Source organism: Pogona vitticeps, chromosome 2 (assembly GCF_051106095.1).
Source record: "Pogona vitticeps strain Pit_001003342236 chromosome 2, PviZW2.1, whole genome shotgun sequence".
In the NCBI taxonomy this organism is placed as follows: Eukaryota; Metazoa; Chordata; class Lepidosauria; order Squamata; family Agamidae; genus Pogona; species Pogona vitticeps.
Genome location: NC_135784.1, coordinates 22,719,873 through 22,735,772, shown reverse-complemented (window position 1 = coordinate 22,735,772; position 15,900 = coordinate 22,719,873). Strand labels below are relative to the sequence as shown.

The window sequence follows — 15,900 nt, the reverse complement described above, 5'->3', positions numbered from 1 at the left end:
TGTGATGTAGGTTAGTAGGCTTGTATATATATGCCTAGAAGCTGTATAAGGTGTCAGGCTGTAATATGAGGCACGTAGGCGTTTTTATGAAGGCAATAAATCACTCTGACAGGTGGCTGAGACCAGAACTGATAAAGAAGCAGCAGCAAACAAAGGAATGCTGATGAGACACAGAGATGATGAGAGACGCTGGAAAGAACTTCCATGCTGGAAAGAACTAACAAAGAACTTAAGCAAAAGTTTTTCTTGTGTCCATGAGTGATTACTTTACAACACCACTGAATTTACCGAGCTGGCCTCGCTATACCCCAAAGTCTCCAGGAACTCAGCATTGTTGATCTGACAAACCTTACTCGAGAGGGAATGTGAAGAACAGAAGTGGGAAAAGGAGCCCTAAGAAATATCCATCTAGGTCAGCGGCTCCCAACCTTGGGTCCCCAGATGTTTTTGGACTGCAAATCCCAGAAGCCTTCACTCTCCGCTGTGCTGGAAAGGGCTCTTGGGAGTTACGGTCCAAGAACATTCAGGGACCCAAAAGTTGGAGACACTGGTCTAGGTTGAAGGAAGGCCTGTGCAAGTCAGAGCAAGTAAAGGCCAATCCAGGAAATCTGGAAAACCACACTCCCCTCAGTGCCTCAGCTCTTTCTGGCACTTCTCCCTCTCCTCCTCCTTTGGCTGAGGCTCTATTTTTAATCTGGGGGAAAAATGCATGTTTCTGCCTGGTTTCGAACCAGGGACCTTTTGCGTGTTAGGCAAATGTGATAACCACTACACTACAGAAACAGAAGGATGATAGTTCTCCTCTACCCACTTCCTTGTTTGAGTGAGTGAAACTCACAGGGAACTGAACGTTTACAGGGCAGGGGAAAGAAGTAAAGCAAATCCAAAAGCAAAGCGTGTGTTGCTTCTGTACTGCCCCATAGCGGTTAAAGCGCTCTCTGGTCCTCCCCCCTCCCATGAGCTGGGTACAGTGCTACCTTGACGTACGAACTTAATCCGTATAAATTCAGGTCATGAGCAGATTCTTGACTGTAGTACTGCAGTTTAACCCCTGTGCCACAAGGTTCCCTCAACTCCAAGCACTGGGTCCCAAACTGGGAGGCATTGGAGAATCCTTTTGGAGGGGAGATTTTAGTTCAGTCTTTTCCCGAAGGACAGACTATATGAGCCACCAGACAAATGTGAAGTGCAAGTGGAGGGGACAGGACTGCAGCTGGAGATCAATACTGGAGGAATACCTTATTACCTGGAACGAGTTCAAATCTCCAGGGCCGGATGGACTGCATCCAAGAGTATTGAAGAAAGGTGGTTATTTCCCACCTCTTGTCCTCACCACTGACCTTCACCTCCCCATACCTGGGACTTTAAGAAGCTCACAATGGAACTGTAACAAATACAGACAAAATAGGTAAAAAGCCCTCTCGCTAGCAGTCAGCCAAGAACTGCTGGATGGCTCAGTGGTTTAGGTCCGGTTGGGAGTTCGATTCCCCATTGGATGTCCTTGACAGGGGATAGACTTTGATGATCCATAGGGTCCTCTGCGGTTCTAGGACGAGGATGATGGCTAATGTCAAAAGACTGCTGGAATGGAAAAAGAAATGGTTTTTTTTTTTTTGCTTGCGGTATTTTTCAACGTTTTGATGGTAAAGACAATAGCAGAGTTTCTCTCTAACAGAGTGGGAGTATGCTGGGCTCCTTTTCCCACTTCTTCTGTTCTTCACATTCCCTCTCGAGTAAGGTTTGTCAGATCAACGATGCTGAGTTCCTGGAAACTTCGGGGGGAGACATCTGAGTCCTGGGACCAGGCCGTTGTGAGGTCACGAGGGGCCTCTGAGATCACAAGGGCAGACCTTTAGCCACTAAGCTAGGAGTGGGCAATTAATTTCTATGTGGGGGTGGGACATGAATAATCTAAGCTGTATGTTCTGCTTATGTAAACTACCCTGGGTTGTGTCTCACAAAGTGAGGCGGTCTAGAACCTCCAAATCTTGATTTGCCTGCTCTGCAGCATGGCATTGACTGAGGGAGGGGCACTTCATTGGGGAATTCCTCGTTAACAGCTGTGGAGAAATCAGCCTGCTAATAGAAAGTCTGGCATGGAGTTTTGTGAAGAGTATGTATCATTGATTAACAAAACCTAGACCTCTCTGTGTATATTAACAGAGAGAAGCAAATATAGTAGCTGTACTTTAGTTGTTGTTTTAATAGCAGAAAGGCTTCTGTCCAGCAGTGGGAAGGGCCCGTTCCTTTGGTTTAAGTTGAGCGAAAAGAGAAAAGGCATCAGTTAGGCACCAAAGGAAGATTTTGATCCCTCAACCTCTGAGATGTGGGCTTAACACCTTCCAGTTGCACCACTCTGCTAGAGAGGAAGAAAAGCTGATACACTTCTCAATAACGCATTCTGAGAGATTTGAAGACTTACATTTTTTTTCTTTACTCACAGTTCCTTGAAATTACAGACTTGTGTACCCTGTTCATGGAACTTGTAGTTGTTCATCTTTCTGGCAGTCCAGGGCATCCACAAAGCTCTCCTCCAGCACGACGTTTCAAATGAATCAATTTCCCCCTGTCTTTGGAGAAAGTGAACTTTACCAAATAGCCTAGGTACAATGCTGGACTTTGAAGGTGTTAACTAGAAAGCAAGACAGTTTCGTAGCTGTCTTGACATTACAGCTCTAGGTGTGTTACCAGAGAGAAATGAGAGAGCGAGCAAATGACTGCACTGGAGATTTTTAAATATATATAGCAGAAAGGCTCCTGTCCGGTAGTGGGAAGGGGTCAGTCCCTTTGGTTGAGGTTGGGACTGAGCAAAAAGAAAAAGGCATCAGCTACCTGGTGAAGGAAGGTTTTGATCCCTCAGCCTCCGAGTTATGGACCCAGTACCTTCTGGCTGCACCACTCTGCTGGACAGGAAGCGACTGAACTGAAATGGCTTCTTGGTCCATTTGTCATCCCTGGCCGTGAGATTTCAGATGAAGAGAAATATAGGCAAGCCATTGCCCACGTCTCTGTGGCGCAATCGGTTAGCGCGTCTGGCTGTTAACCAGAAGGATGGTGGTTCGAGCCCACCCAGGGACGGCGGTGGAGGGCCCCACCTTGGAAGAGGTGGCCGAGTAGTGAAGGCGATGGACTGCAAATCCGTGGTGCTCTGCATGCGTGAGTTTGAATCCCACCCTCGCCGATGCTTTTCTCCATGGGGCAAAGTTTCTTGTGCACGCAGACATCCATGTTACTTTAATCTCTGGAAACCAAAAATCCTAGAGGAAATTCTATGCCAATCAGGACTCCAACCCGGGTCACAAGACTGAGAGCGTCATGTGATACCTCTGCACCAGGGGTGCAGCTGGTGTGAGTCTTTTTCTTCCCCGGAGGAAGCAATACGAGTTTCCCTTAGTTTAACTTGGTTTAGGTTTAAGGGGGGGGGAAGCATCTGCTAGCTAGCAGAAGATGTGTTTGATCCCTTAGCCTCTGAGTTATGGGCCCAGTACTCTCTGCCTGCACCACTCTGCAGGAGAGGAAGAAAATGAGCTGATATGGCTTGTTGGGCCAATTTGGCCTCTCTGGCCATGAGATTTTCAGGCTAAGAGGCTTCGAGGCACACCACTCACTGCCCACGTCTCTGTGGCGCAATCGGTTAGTGCGTCTGGCTGTTAACCAGAAGGATGGTGGTTCGAGCCCACCCAGGGACGGCGGTGGAGGGCCCCACCCTGGACGAGGTGGCCGAGTGGTGAAGGTGATGGACTGCTACTCCATTGTGCTCAGCACGCGTGGGTTCAAATCCAACAATTATTAACATTTTCTTTCAAGGGGCAAAGTCTCTTGTGCATGCAATCATCCAGCTGCTTGTGTTGTCTCGATTTCTGGGACGAAAAAAAAAATATCCTAAAGGAAGGTCTGTGCCAACCATAGACTTGAACCCAGATCACAAGGCTGGGAGCTTCACCTGATGCCTCTGCACTCTGGGTGCAGGTGATGTGGGTTTTCCATGCCATCTCTCTCTCTATTTTTCCCTTTCATAAAATAAAAGGTCAAGGTGGTGAAGACTCTGATGTGGGTCAACGTTTAGACCTTTGTGTTACTTATACATTTTGGAATTGCAGAAAAGCCGAAGGAGCTATGACAGCCCAGAGCCAAGTCTAGGTCAGAAGATAAGTGAAACTGGTTAGCTCTTGTTAGCACATTCCCGAAGGAAAAGGATCTTCATTCCAGGGGCAGGAAAAGACCTTTTTATCTAAGCAGATCCTTTTCAATGAAGAGCCTCCAATTATAAAATCCCTATGGACAGGGTCCTCTGCAGTTCTAGGTTCTCATCCTAGAACTGCAGAGGACCCTATGGATCAGTGGTCCCCAACTTTTTTAGTCCCGCGCTGGGGAAGGCAGTGCACCCGGCTGTGCTCATGGCCATGCGCGAAGGGTGGCGCAGCGCTTGTGTGGGGATTCGTGTGCTCGTACGCAGGCGCAAACAGGCTGTGCGGGGGTGAGTGCGTGTGGGGTGGGGCAGGAGGTCTCCCTGGCCCGGTCCGATTTAGGCCATGGACTGGCATGGGCCGCAGACCGGGGGTTGGGGACCTCTGCTATGGATCATCAAAGTCTATCCCCTGTCAAGGAGACCAGTGGGGAATCGGAACTCCCAACCGGACCTAAACCACTGAGCCATCCAGCAATTCTTGGCTGACTGCTAAGGAGAGGGCTTTTTACCTACTTTGTATTTGTTACAGTTCCATTGTGAGCTTCCTAAAGTCCCGGATATGGGGAGGTGGAGATCAGTGGGGAGGACAAGAAGTGGGAAACAACCAGCTTTCTTCAATACTCTTGGATGCAGTTCATCCGGCCCTGGAGATTTGAACTCGTGAGGCAGCCGCACAGAGCAGATGGCTTGGCCCGTTCTTTCAGGGGGCCCTTCATTGTCACAGTTGCTTTGTCCTGAGAAAGGCTGATGTGGGGCTGCCTGACCAGGAGCCATCATAGGCAAAATGGTTGGAAATGGTTAGTGGAAAATGTTATGAGCAAAAGTTGGAAGGACCTGCTTTGTTTAGCCTGGTGTCAAAGGGAAAAAGCATCAGCCGGCTAGCAGAGGATGGTTTCGATCCATCGACCTCTGGGTTATGGGCCCAGCACGCTCCCGCTGCGCCACTCTGCTGGATAAGAGGCAAGGGAGCTGGGAGGGCTTGTCAGGCCATTGGCCTCCGATTCACTCTATCCATGAAGCCTCGGACTAAAGGGAGGCTGAGGGAGGGCACAACACCAGGGTCTCTGTGGCGCAATAGTTTAGCGCGTCTGGCTGTTAACCAGAAGGATGGTGGTTCGAGCCCACCCAGGGACGGCGATGGAGGGCCCCACTGTTGATGAGGTGGCCGAGTGGTGAAAGTGATGGACTTCTAATCCATTGTGTTCCTCATGCACACACCCTTATTGGTACTTATTTTACGCTGCCAGTTCAGCTCCAAATTCCAAGGAGAGATCCCTTACGATCAGAGTCCCACAAGGCTAGTGATTTGCAATTTCCCTCACACATATAAAGACCTAATACTACTAGGAAGCCTGACAAATGACCAATTAGGTGGTGAGAATCCATTCCAGGTTTTCATTGTAGCTGTCCAAGGTTCTGAACGTTCCCCCCAAATTTGGTTCAGTACCTCAGAGAACACCAGTAAAATCCAGGCTAAACCTCCAGCAGCTTAAATTGGTGTCACTAGCTGTCACTGGCTACTAAATGTTTTCTGTCCTACTGCTTGGATGCAATAAAATGTTGCAGCCTCAGGCCTGTCTCTCTCTTTTGAGCAGGAGCCCTAGCTTATCCTCAGCTTTCACAGCTAGACATGCTACAAATGACAAATGGGCCAAGAAGCCCTCCCAGCTCCCTTGCCCCTTATCCAGCAGAGTGGCGCAGCGGGAGCGTGCTGGGCCTATAACCCAGAGGTCGATGGATCGAAACCATCCTCTGCTAGGGAGCGGATGCCTTTTGTCTCTGATGCCAAGCTGAAGAAAATGTGTGTGTGTATATGTGTGTGTGTGTGTGTTCCTGCTCTTGGTATATTTTCATTCTGGTTTTTTTTAAACTAAACTTTCAGAAGCCTCACCTTCTGTCTGCCAACTGGCCCAGAAATGGTGAATCTTCTGCCCTGCTCTATGTGGCTCTTAGCCAGACAGCCTCTTCTTTCTCAGGACCAATTCTCTGTGACTGTGAAATGCCTGAACACCTGAGAGAGCCAGGAGGGCTGGTTGCACTGTGAAGCTTCCCCACAGCCTTCTTTCTGAGGAAAAAAAAGGCCCACTTCAGCTGCACCAGTGGTGTGGAGGTATTATGTGAGCTTCCCAAGCTTGTGACCCAGATTTGAGTTCCAGCTCACGCCTGCCTTCCTACATAGAGGAAGGTCTCTGCCAACCAGGACCCAGGCCTGAATCACAAGACTCCTGCAAAGTGTTGAAATAGGTTGTGAGAGGACACCTAAGGTGGGATTTCATAACGAACACCATCGCTGAGAAGTTGGCCTGCTAATAATATGTCTGCCATGGTGTTTTTGTGCTCAAGTAGTGTTCCTGGAGAGAAAACATGGAATGTTCTAGGCCTGTTGCCTGAAGGAAGTGAATAATTGCACATTTAATACCATAAAAGCTATGAACCAACAGCATTGTTTAAGGTGGGATCAGAGGCAAATAAATAAATAAAAAAATCAGTTGTCTAGCAGAAGCTGTTTTTGATCCATCGATCTCTGGGTTCTGGGCCCAGCATGCACTCTCTGTGCCACTCTGCTGGATGGGACAAAAGGGACCTGAGGGGGCTTGTCAGGCCATTGGCCAGATTCACTCTATCCATGAAACCTCAGGCCAAAGGGAGGCTGAGGGAGGGCACCACCACCACCACCACCAGGGTCTCTGTGGCTCAATAGGTTATTGCGTCCGGCTGTTAACCAGAAGGATGGTGGTTCGAGCCCACCCAGGGACACCTGTGAATGAACCACCTGTGACAACGTGATGGCAAAATTGATGGGCACCTAATCCTTTGTGCTCTGCACACATGGGTTTTTGTCTCACCCTTATTGGTACTTTTCTCCATGGGATGGAGACTCTGGTGTATATATATCTCCAGTCGGGTTTTTGGCCCTGGCCACCACAGAACTCTTATTCCCCCCCAAGAATTAATAATACAAAAAGTTCTCTCTCTATATATGGGATGGAGACTCTCCTTGAGACAAAAACCCATGTGTGCATAGCACAAAGGATTAGATGCCCATCACTCTATACATAGAGAGAGAACTTTTTGTATTATTAATTCTTGTGTACACACACACACACACACACACACACACACACACACACACATCCCATGTTATATATATAACTTTTTGTATTATTAATTTTTGGTGGGGGGAATAAGAGTTCTGTGGTGGCCAGGGCTAAAAACCAGACTGGAGATCTCCCAAGACAGAACAAAACAAGCAAGAAGCTGCCTGTTGGCAGCTCAGATGGCATAGCCGAAGACTCTAGCGTGTTTGACTCTAGCCATCCTTGGGGTGCCAGTTCAGTTCTAGCTTGAAGGAGAACTCCCCGCCCCCCTTTGGCCCTTGCTTGTTAAAAACTGTATTAATTATGAAACCCTAAACCTCACCATATCCCATCTGAAACTCTTGCCCAACATCTGTTGACATGGTTAAGTGTTAGTTATTGGGGCTTGTAGTTAATGCCGCTTCACACCAGATAATCGAAGTGCAGAAAGCAGAAGAAAACATCAGCAGAACCAAAAATTGGGTTCATGTTGGATCTTCTACCTAAATCTCTCACACTAGAACTCCTTGGGTTGTCCTGATGTTCAGCATCCTTCCTATGCCCTCAAAACAGGGAAGAAGGGAAGAGCTTGTTGTAAAAACAGGAGGATGTTTCTGCCTGGTTTCGAACCAGGGACCTTTCGCGTGTGAGGCGAATGTGATAACCACTACACTACAGAAACCGAGCTGTCTTGCCTCCACAGAAATTAGATCAGGAGAAGGTGGGCCCTGCTAGAGAACCATCTTGCAGCTTGTCCAGTCTGCCTCCCTTAGCTTGCATCAGCAGCCTGATAAGCCCTGTCAGCTCATTTTTCTCCCATCCAGCCTAGTGGCACGAAGGGAGTGTTCTGGGCCCATAATCCAGAGACTGATGGATCAAAACCACCCTCTGCCTTTTGATGCCTTTTCTCTTTTGACTCAGATGCCAGGCTTCCTGCTCTTTGTCTTTTCTTTTCTTTACTAAATTTTGGAAGCTCCCCCTTCTGTCTGGCAACAGATCTAGAAATGGCAAATCTTCTGCTCTGCACTTAATGGCTCCCAACCAGCCAGCCAGCCGCAGGTGAGTTATTTTATCCTCAGGGGAAATCGTCTCTGACAGTGAAGTGACAGAACATCTGACAGAGCCAGGAGAGCTGATTTCACACTGAAACTTTTCCACAGCCTTGTCACTAAGGAAGAAAAAGACCCACATCAGCTGCACCCCTGGTGTAGAGGTATCATGTGAGCTTCCCAAGCTTATTACCTGGATTCAAGTCCTCAGCTGGTGCATCCATCCCTCACCCTTTTGCTTTTCAGGGACAGAAGAATGGCACAGAAACTCAAAACCTATCCCCCAGCTATAATGAAAAATCTACATTATAGTTAGCTACCATGATGTGGAAACACAAGAACTAAGGCTCTGCTAAACTAACTTCATTGTTTCCATGGATGGATGCAAGTGAGCAGGAAGAGAGAGGATGATCTCATACTCTGGAGTGAAAATTACTTGAGTCAGACACATTGAATACGTGGTGCTAATCCAGACCTATTAGGGCCACGGAGAAGAACTTGTCCTCCTGGATAGGATGGTCAACATTACTATACCCCCACCCCACTCCAGTAAGCTTCTCCGGCTGAGCAGATATTCTTAAACTCAAGATTTCCCTGTCTGACACTCCATCTTGTATTAATTACATGACACTGGCAATCAGAGAAAGCGAAATTCTTTCCTAGGCTTGGAAATACTACAGCAGCGTCAGCCCTGAATCCTGACAATTAAACCATAGATGTAGCACCCTGGATGATTCCTGTGAAGTACAGCCTCAAACCAGGAGTAGATTCACAGCACATCTGAATTGGGAGGCACCCGCTGTTCCTGACTATGAGCGGTTATTGATCAAAGGGCTCACCTCTTTGAACCTTGGGCCCATCTTTATTAGCTTTTGGGCAACTTGGAGAAATAGATACAGTTGGTAGGAGCAATACATTGAGCATTGGTAGACTGCTTAATATAGGAAATATTTAAATATTAGATGTCAATATTTTGAAGACTGATATAAAATCCCAGTTCTACTGGAACTGCTGGCCCATGACTCCATTTTTGGGTGATACTGTGAATCTATGCTGGATTTGAGTCTGACTTTTACAGGAGTGGTCCTCAGTTGTTAACTTTATTTGCAAAATAGTTTCAGAACCTTGGCCAACTTTGAACTCAAATCCCTTGATCATCCTTGTTGCTCATCTTGTTCCCGTTTGTCAGCATCCTTCTTGAAGTGTGGGGTCCAGAACTGGACACAGTACTCAAGATGAGGCCTAACCAGTGCTGAATAGAGTGGAACAAGTACTTTGCAGGATTTGGGGACTATACTTCTGTCAGTGCAGCCTAAAATAGCATTTGACTTTTTTGCAGCCGCATCACACTGTTGGCTCATGTTCAACTTGTGATCTATGAAGATTCTAAGATCCTTCTCACTCATCGTATTGCTGAGCCAGGTTTGTTTTCTTTTTCCTGGGTGCAGTACTTACATTTATCCTTGTTGAGTTTCATTCTGTTGTTTTCAGCCCAGTGTTCAAGCCTATCAAGAACATTTTGAATTTTGTTTCTGACTTCCAGGGTATCAGCTATTCCACCCAAATTTGTGTCATCCGCAAATTTGATTAGTGTTCCCTGCATTTCCTGATCCATGTCATTAATAAAAATATTGAAAAGCACCGGACCCAGGACTGAGCTGTGGGGTACCCCACTTGTTGCCTCCTTAAGTAGAAGGAACCATTAACCATCACCCTCTGAATATGATTCTGTAGCCAACTATGTATCCACTTGACAGTTGTTCTATCCAGCCCACACCTAGTTAGCTTCTGAATCCAGATATCATGGGAAAGTTCATCAAAAGCTTTGCTGAAGTCAAGATACACTATATCTACAGCTTTCCCTCAGTCTGTTGGGAAGATTACCCAATCATAAAATGAGATCAGATTAGTTTGGCAAGATTTGTTCTTGACAAATCCGGGTTGGGTCCAAGTTATTACCGCATTGTATTGTGATCTTACTTACGTTGAAAACTCCATTAGGGGTTGATCTGATTTGAATGCACATAACAACAAACAACAATGGCTTAGGACACATTTATTGATATTGAGTCCTTTTAACTAGGTCTCTGTGTTTATCTGATCCCATCAGTTGCATAGATCTTTCAGTGCCATGTGCTGTTATAGCATTTCATATTTTGCATATATGGGTGGATGGCAGTATAACTTCAGTGATGCCTTGCTTAACGAGGATAATCCGTTCCAGCCAAATCACTGTAGAGTGAAATCCTCATTAAACAAAATAAAAAATCCCATTGAAATGCATTGAAAACCCATTCAATGCATTCCAATGGGCTGAAAATTCACCGTCCAGTGAAGATCCTCCATAGGGCGGCCATTTTCGGTGCCTGTAAAGTGAGGAATCTGTCCAAAAACACAGCGGGGAGCCATTTTACACAGTGGGTGACCATTTTGAAGCTGCCAATCAGCTGTTTTAAAAACATCATCTAGCAAAAAATCGGTTCCCAAAGCAGGAAACTGATCATCAGGAAGCAAATTTTACCTATTAAAACATCGTTTTACAATCGCAAAAGTGACCGTAAAACAGTCATTGTATAACGGTTTCGTTGTTTAACGAGGCAATTGTTAAGCGAGGCACCACTGTACTTTTAAGAGTCTCGAGAGTAGGACCATCCCTATCCATGCCTAAAGCTAGAACCAGTCACTGACCTAACTGACTTGCTTCTAGTCTGTGGGTCTCAGTGGGTCTCAGTGGATTGGAGCACTCGGGTCATTTTGAATTGCCACTGTGGCCCCTCTGGATGTCAGTGGAAGCCCTGATGGTAGATAGAAACAACCCATGTTCTCTATTATGTTTACAAGCCTCTTGTTCTAAGAGCAGTTTACCATCAAGGAGAGATCTTGCTCTGCTAATGAGAGAGAAGGCGTTTGCACCGTGGGATTGCACTTCTCTTCCTCTATGGGCAGCCAAAGTAGCTCAGCTGGGAGAGCGTTAGACTGAAGATCTAAAGGTCCCTGGTTCAATCCCGGGCTTTGGCAAGGCTCCTGTGTTGTATTGTTTTTCCCTAATGAGACTCTCTCTGACACTCTTCCCAAAGGACCTTCCGTTTGCTGTGGGATGAGCCATGCTTTGCAGAATGGTTTCCTGGCCCGGCTATGGGCAAAATGAAACCTGTCACCCTCAGTCCCTACCTCCTGTGCTCTTTCTGATCAAAGATGAACTGCTTTTCATGAGAAAGCAGGATTCGTCCATTAGGCCATGGTGGGGGCAGTACAAATCTCAGCGTTCACCCTGCAAAACTCTAGAAAACATGTACAACATGCTGGGATAAAGTTGCACAGGGAGACGTAACGTGGAACTTCCTAATTAACATCCCTTCTGAGAATTTGGCCTCGTAATAAAAAGTCTGCCCTGGCCTTCTGGGGTCAAGAGGCCTTACGGCAGAGCAGAACACGGCAGATTCTACGCCTGTTGCGGCCAAAGGGAAGCAAGTGACGGCCCATTCAGACTTTTTATAGCGCTTAGTTTTCCATCCAGCCACCCATTCTGAGTTTTGAGCTGTGCTTGAAAAGAGCTATCCAGGGTGCTGAACCTTAACCTCGTTCCTGCAATTCAGCCCCATTGATAATTCCTGCGCAGACTATCTAGATCAGTGGTTCTTAACCTTTGTTACTCAGGTATTTTTGAACTGCAGCTCCCAGAAACCCCAGCCAGCAGAGCTGGTGGTGAAGGCTTCTGGGAGTTGCAGTCCAAAAACATCTGAGTAACAAAGGTTAAGAACCAGTGATCTAGATAAAAACACTGCATACTAAAACAAATGTGTTGTCTTCGTTTTTATTCTTTTATTAATTTTACTGCTGATTTTCTTTTATTTGTTTTTTTCCCTTGTAAACTCCTCTGGGACTTTTTCTTTCTTCAAGGAGGAGGAATCTATAAAAGTTTTGCTTTAGAGAAGCAAATGCTCTCTTTAAAATGGAATTATCCTTAAACAACACCATTCCCCCATCCTCATCTTCTGCTAGTGCTTTGTGTCACTGATGTCTGTACAGTGCTGGAAATCAGGCAGGGGGTTTATTATATTCCCAGATGACCTCACAGAGACAGGAGACATCACTAGATGTTTCATCACCATGTCAATGCACACCTGATCCCAACAAAATGACCATGAAATTTTCTGAGGATGTGGCTTCTGTGCTGCATAACACCCAATGAGATTTATAGTTTAGTAGGAAACTAGGAGATTGTTCTGCAGCTTTTTTTTTGAAATGTTGAGATGTTAGCCAGGGAAAATTCTGGGGCATCCATAAGCACACAATCAGTGAGGGCTGCATCCCTTATTATGACCCAATTTCCAAGTCATGTCTTATCTAGATGGTGGGTTGGAGGTCTTCTGCTATCCCTGTCTCCCTGGCTGTCCAGCGATTCAGACTGGATACTCTCTAGGCTGCGGTCCAGCTCTGTTTCCTTTTGTTCTGTGGGAAGCAGGGCATTTTCACTGGGTCCTGTTGCCCAGTTCCTAAGAATCTGTGCTTCTGCCTTGCTTTTCTCCCTGGTCAGGATCCAGTCTTTTCTCAGTCATGGCATGGGCTTCATTCCCAAGCAGAACAGAAAGGTTTGTGTCTTTACTTTTTCCTTTCTTCTTTCCTTCTAGGAGTTGATCCTCCTTATGTGATGCAGTAAGACTCTCATATCCGTGGCGTATCGATTACAAATGAGTATCTATTGCCCCCCCCCGAATTAGGGTGAACGCTATTCTAATAGCGAACACTATAAATAACATGGTCTTTTACTCCCTTTATCTATCTATCTATCTATCTATCTATCTATCTATCTATCTATCTATCTATCTATCTATCTATCTATCTATCTATCTATCTATCTATCTATCTATCTATCTATCTATCTACCTACCTACCTACCTACCCACCCACCCACCCACCCACCCACCCACCTACCTACCAGATTTTTAGCCATGCAATTACCAGTGGTTTCTGAGTGGCGTATGACAATATTAAAACTTTAAAAATACAAAAAACTATTAAAATAGGCAATATTATAATAATATCCTATATTAAAAACAATCATTAAAACATTAATATTAATATTAAAGGATACTATTTAATTAAAATGCTGGCTAAACAGAAAGGTCTTTGCCTGGCGCTGCAAAGCCAAAAGTGTCGGAGCGAGGCGGATCTCTATAGGGAGGGTGTTCCAAAGTTGGGGGGCAACAGCTGAGAAGGCCCCATTTCAACATGCCACCTCCCTCACCTCTTTCAGGGATGGCACCTTCAGAAGGGCCTCCTGGCCTGATCTTAGAGGATGGGCAGGCACATATGGAAGAAGGTGGTCCTTTAGGTAACCAGGTCCTAAGCTGTTTAGGGCTTTATATATCAAAGTAAGCACTTTGAAATGGGCCTGAGCAGCAACCGGCAGCCAGTGTAGATTTTTCAGAACTGGCGTAATATGAGTCCGTGCGGCAGCACCACTTACCAGCCACGCAGCCTGGTTCTGTGCCAGTTGCAATCACCAGACCGTCTTCAAAGGCTGCCCCACGTATAGCGCATTGCAGTAGTCCAGTCTGGTTGTTACCAGTGCATGAGTGACTGCTGCCAGGCTCCGCTCATCCAGGTAAGGGCGAAGTTGATATTATTATCTGTAGCTGTAAGAAGGCACTCCAGGACAGACTGGGGTCAAGGAGCACCCTCAAGCTGTGGAGCCTGTCCTTTAGGGGGAGTGTAACCCCCGTCTAAGGCAGGGAAATGGCCCTTTAACCTATCTGGTGGAGCACCTACCAGCAGCACTTCTGACTTTTCTCGATTGAGCCTCTACTGGCCAGTTCTCATAATTTCATATTTAGAAATATATGTTTCTAGTATTTTTTCTTTAAATATTTTAAATATTTTCAGACTGTAGATAAATGACTCAGTGGATAATGATGCCATGGTTAAGGGGGTCTTACTGTATTTCTGTCCCCTCTTTTGAGTGGGAGAGGTTGAACATTGAGACATGGATCCCAATCTTAGGGAAGGTTTGCATTGGCTGTTTGCACCTTTTACTGTCGTCTATAGGAGCTGCATTGTTCCATAATACAGTGGTGCCTTGCTTAACGAGCACACCGTATAACGACGAATCCGCATAGCAATCCTGTTTTCGGGATCGCTAATGCAGAGGCATAGCGTCGGCCCCAATGGGCAAAACACGCATAGCGAAGATAGGTAAGCGTTTTGCTTACTGATCTTCGCTTTGCGACGCCCGCAGATCAGCTGTTCGACGGTTTCAAAATGGCCGCCGGACGCCCAAAATGGCCACGCGCAGCGTTTTCGCGCCCTCCCCTCGCTTACCAAGGGTGCGAAACTGGCTGCTGGACCCTGGAAACTTCGCTAAACTGTGAGTTTTGTGCCCATTGGGTGAAGTTTTCACATAGCGAAGGTTAATCCGGAATGGATTAACCTCGCTATGCGGGGCACCACTATAATTAGAACATGTTTTTGAGAAAGATTTTGGAGAGAATTGAAGAGGGGGCATTGATAGCACACCTCAGGACGGGAAGTGGCCAAAAAAAGAGTCCACTAGCCTTCTGGGACTTTGGCAAAAAGAAAGCTCTCCTTTGAGCCAGAGTTGAACCGCCAACCTAAGGATGCCTGGAGTCACACACTACAGCTCTGCCAGCTGAGCTATTGAAGGCCAGGTGGGGCCTTATTGTTGAGATGTCTCACTTATAGGACCGTCTCATGGCCACTTGCCTCACAGCCCTGCAATGTCTGGCCATGGATAAGGGCCAGGTGGCATGGTAAGGTCTCCATGCTTCTGCCTTTCCATTGCCCCACCTTTGACAAGGCGGTTGAATGGTGAAGGGACTGCTAATCCATTGTGTGTGGGTTCAGATTCCACCCTCGTTAGCACTTTTCTCCTTGCAGTAGAGATTTCAGGTGCATGTGAATATGGGCTTTTTGTGTTCTTCCTTCTAGGCAGGAAGGCTGTCTTACAAGTCCTTGTTCCAAACTGGCTACAGAAAGTTGAGTAAAAGGTAAGAAAGACAGCAGAGGACTAAAGCTAGATCCATGTTCAAGGAGACTGAGACCTTTAATTAATAACAGCTCATAGTCAGAAACAATTGATGCCTCCCAATGCAGATGTGCGGTGAAGCCTCTCCTGGTTTGAGGCTGTACTTGGCAGGAATCATCCAGAGTGCTAAATCTATGGTTTGGTTGTCCAGATACAGGGCCCTGACTGCTGCAGTCTTTCACAACTAGGAAAACAGTTTAGCTCTCTCTAAGTGACAAGTCATGTAAAGCTAGATGGAATGTCAGACAAGAACTCCGGAGACCTCTGTTCAGAATCGCCACTGAAACGTTTTGGGTGTGCAGCAGTCATAGCTCTCCTATCAATAGGATGAGATTTTTCAGTGGGTCATATTTTGGCCCCAGTAGGTTTGGGTTTGCACCAGCTACCCAACATGTCCTGAGTTCTTTCCACTCCAGGGTATGAGATCACCCTCTCTCCACCTGCTCGCTTGCACCCAGCCATGGAAACAAGGAAGTTAGTTTGGGAGAACGTTGGTTCTTGTGTTTCTACAGCATGGTAGCTAACTATAATGCAGATTTT

General features: G+C 46.4%; 8 non-coding genes across 8 annotated transcripts; 5 read left to right on the top strand and 3 right to left on the bottom strand.

Moving 5' to 3' along the window:
• Window positions 1-710: 710 nt before the first annotated feature.
• On the bottom strand, window positions 711-783 carry TRNAV-AAC (transfer RNA valine (anticodon AAC)). Its single transcript has one exon. It is a non-coding gene; the product is annotated as a tRNA-Val (tRNA).
• Window positions 784-3,004: 2,221 nt separating this feature from the next.
• TRNAN-GUU (transfer RNA asparagine (anticodon GUU)) lies at window positions 3,005-3,078 on the top strand. The gene has a single exon. It is a non-coding gene; the product is annotated as a tRNA-Asn (tRNA).
• Window positions 3,079-3,615: 537 nt separating this feature from the next.
• Window positions 3,616-3,689, top strand: TRNAN-GUU (transfer RNA asparagine (anticodon GUU)). Its single transcript has one exon. It is a non-coding gene; the product is annotated as a tRNA-Asn (tRNA).
• A 1,379-nt stretch (window positions 3,690-5,068) lies between these two features.
• On the bottom strand, window positions 5,069-5,140 carry TRNAM-CAU (transfer RNA methionine (anticodon CAU)). The gene has a single exon. It is a non-coding gene; the product is annotated as a tRNA-Met (tRNA).
• A 109-nt stretch (window positions 5,141-5,249) lies between these two features.
• Window positions 5,250-5,323, top strand: TRNAN-GUU (transfer RNA asparagine (anticodon GUU)). The gene has a single exon. It is a non-coding gene; the product is annotated as a tRNA-Asn (tRNA).
• Window positions 5,324-5,875: 552 nt separating this feature from the next.
• Window positions 5,876-5,947, top strand: TRNAM-CAU (transfer RNA methionine (anticodon CAU)). Its single transcript has one exon. It is a non-coding gene; the product is annotated as a tRNA-Ile (tRNA).
• A 1,928-nt stretch (window positions 5,948-7,875) lies between these two features.
• On the bottom strand, window positions 7,876-7,948 carry TRNAV-CAC (transfer RNA valine (anticodon CAC)). The gene has a single exon. It is a non-coding gene; the product is annotated as a tRNA-Val (tRNA).
• Window positions 7,949-11,260: 3,312 nt separating this feature from the next.
• On the top strand, window positions 11,261-11,333 carry TRNAF-GAA (transfer RNA phenylalanine (anticodon GAA)). Its single transcript has one exon. It is a non-coding gene; the product is annotated as a tRNA-Phe (tRNA).
• Window positions 11,334-15,900: the final 4,567 nt, after the last annotated feature.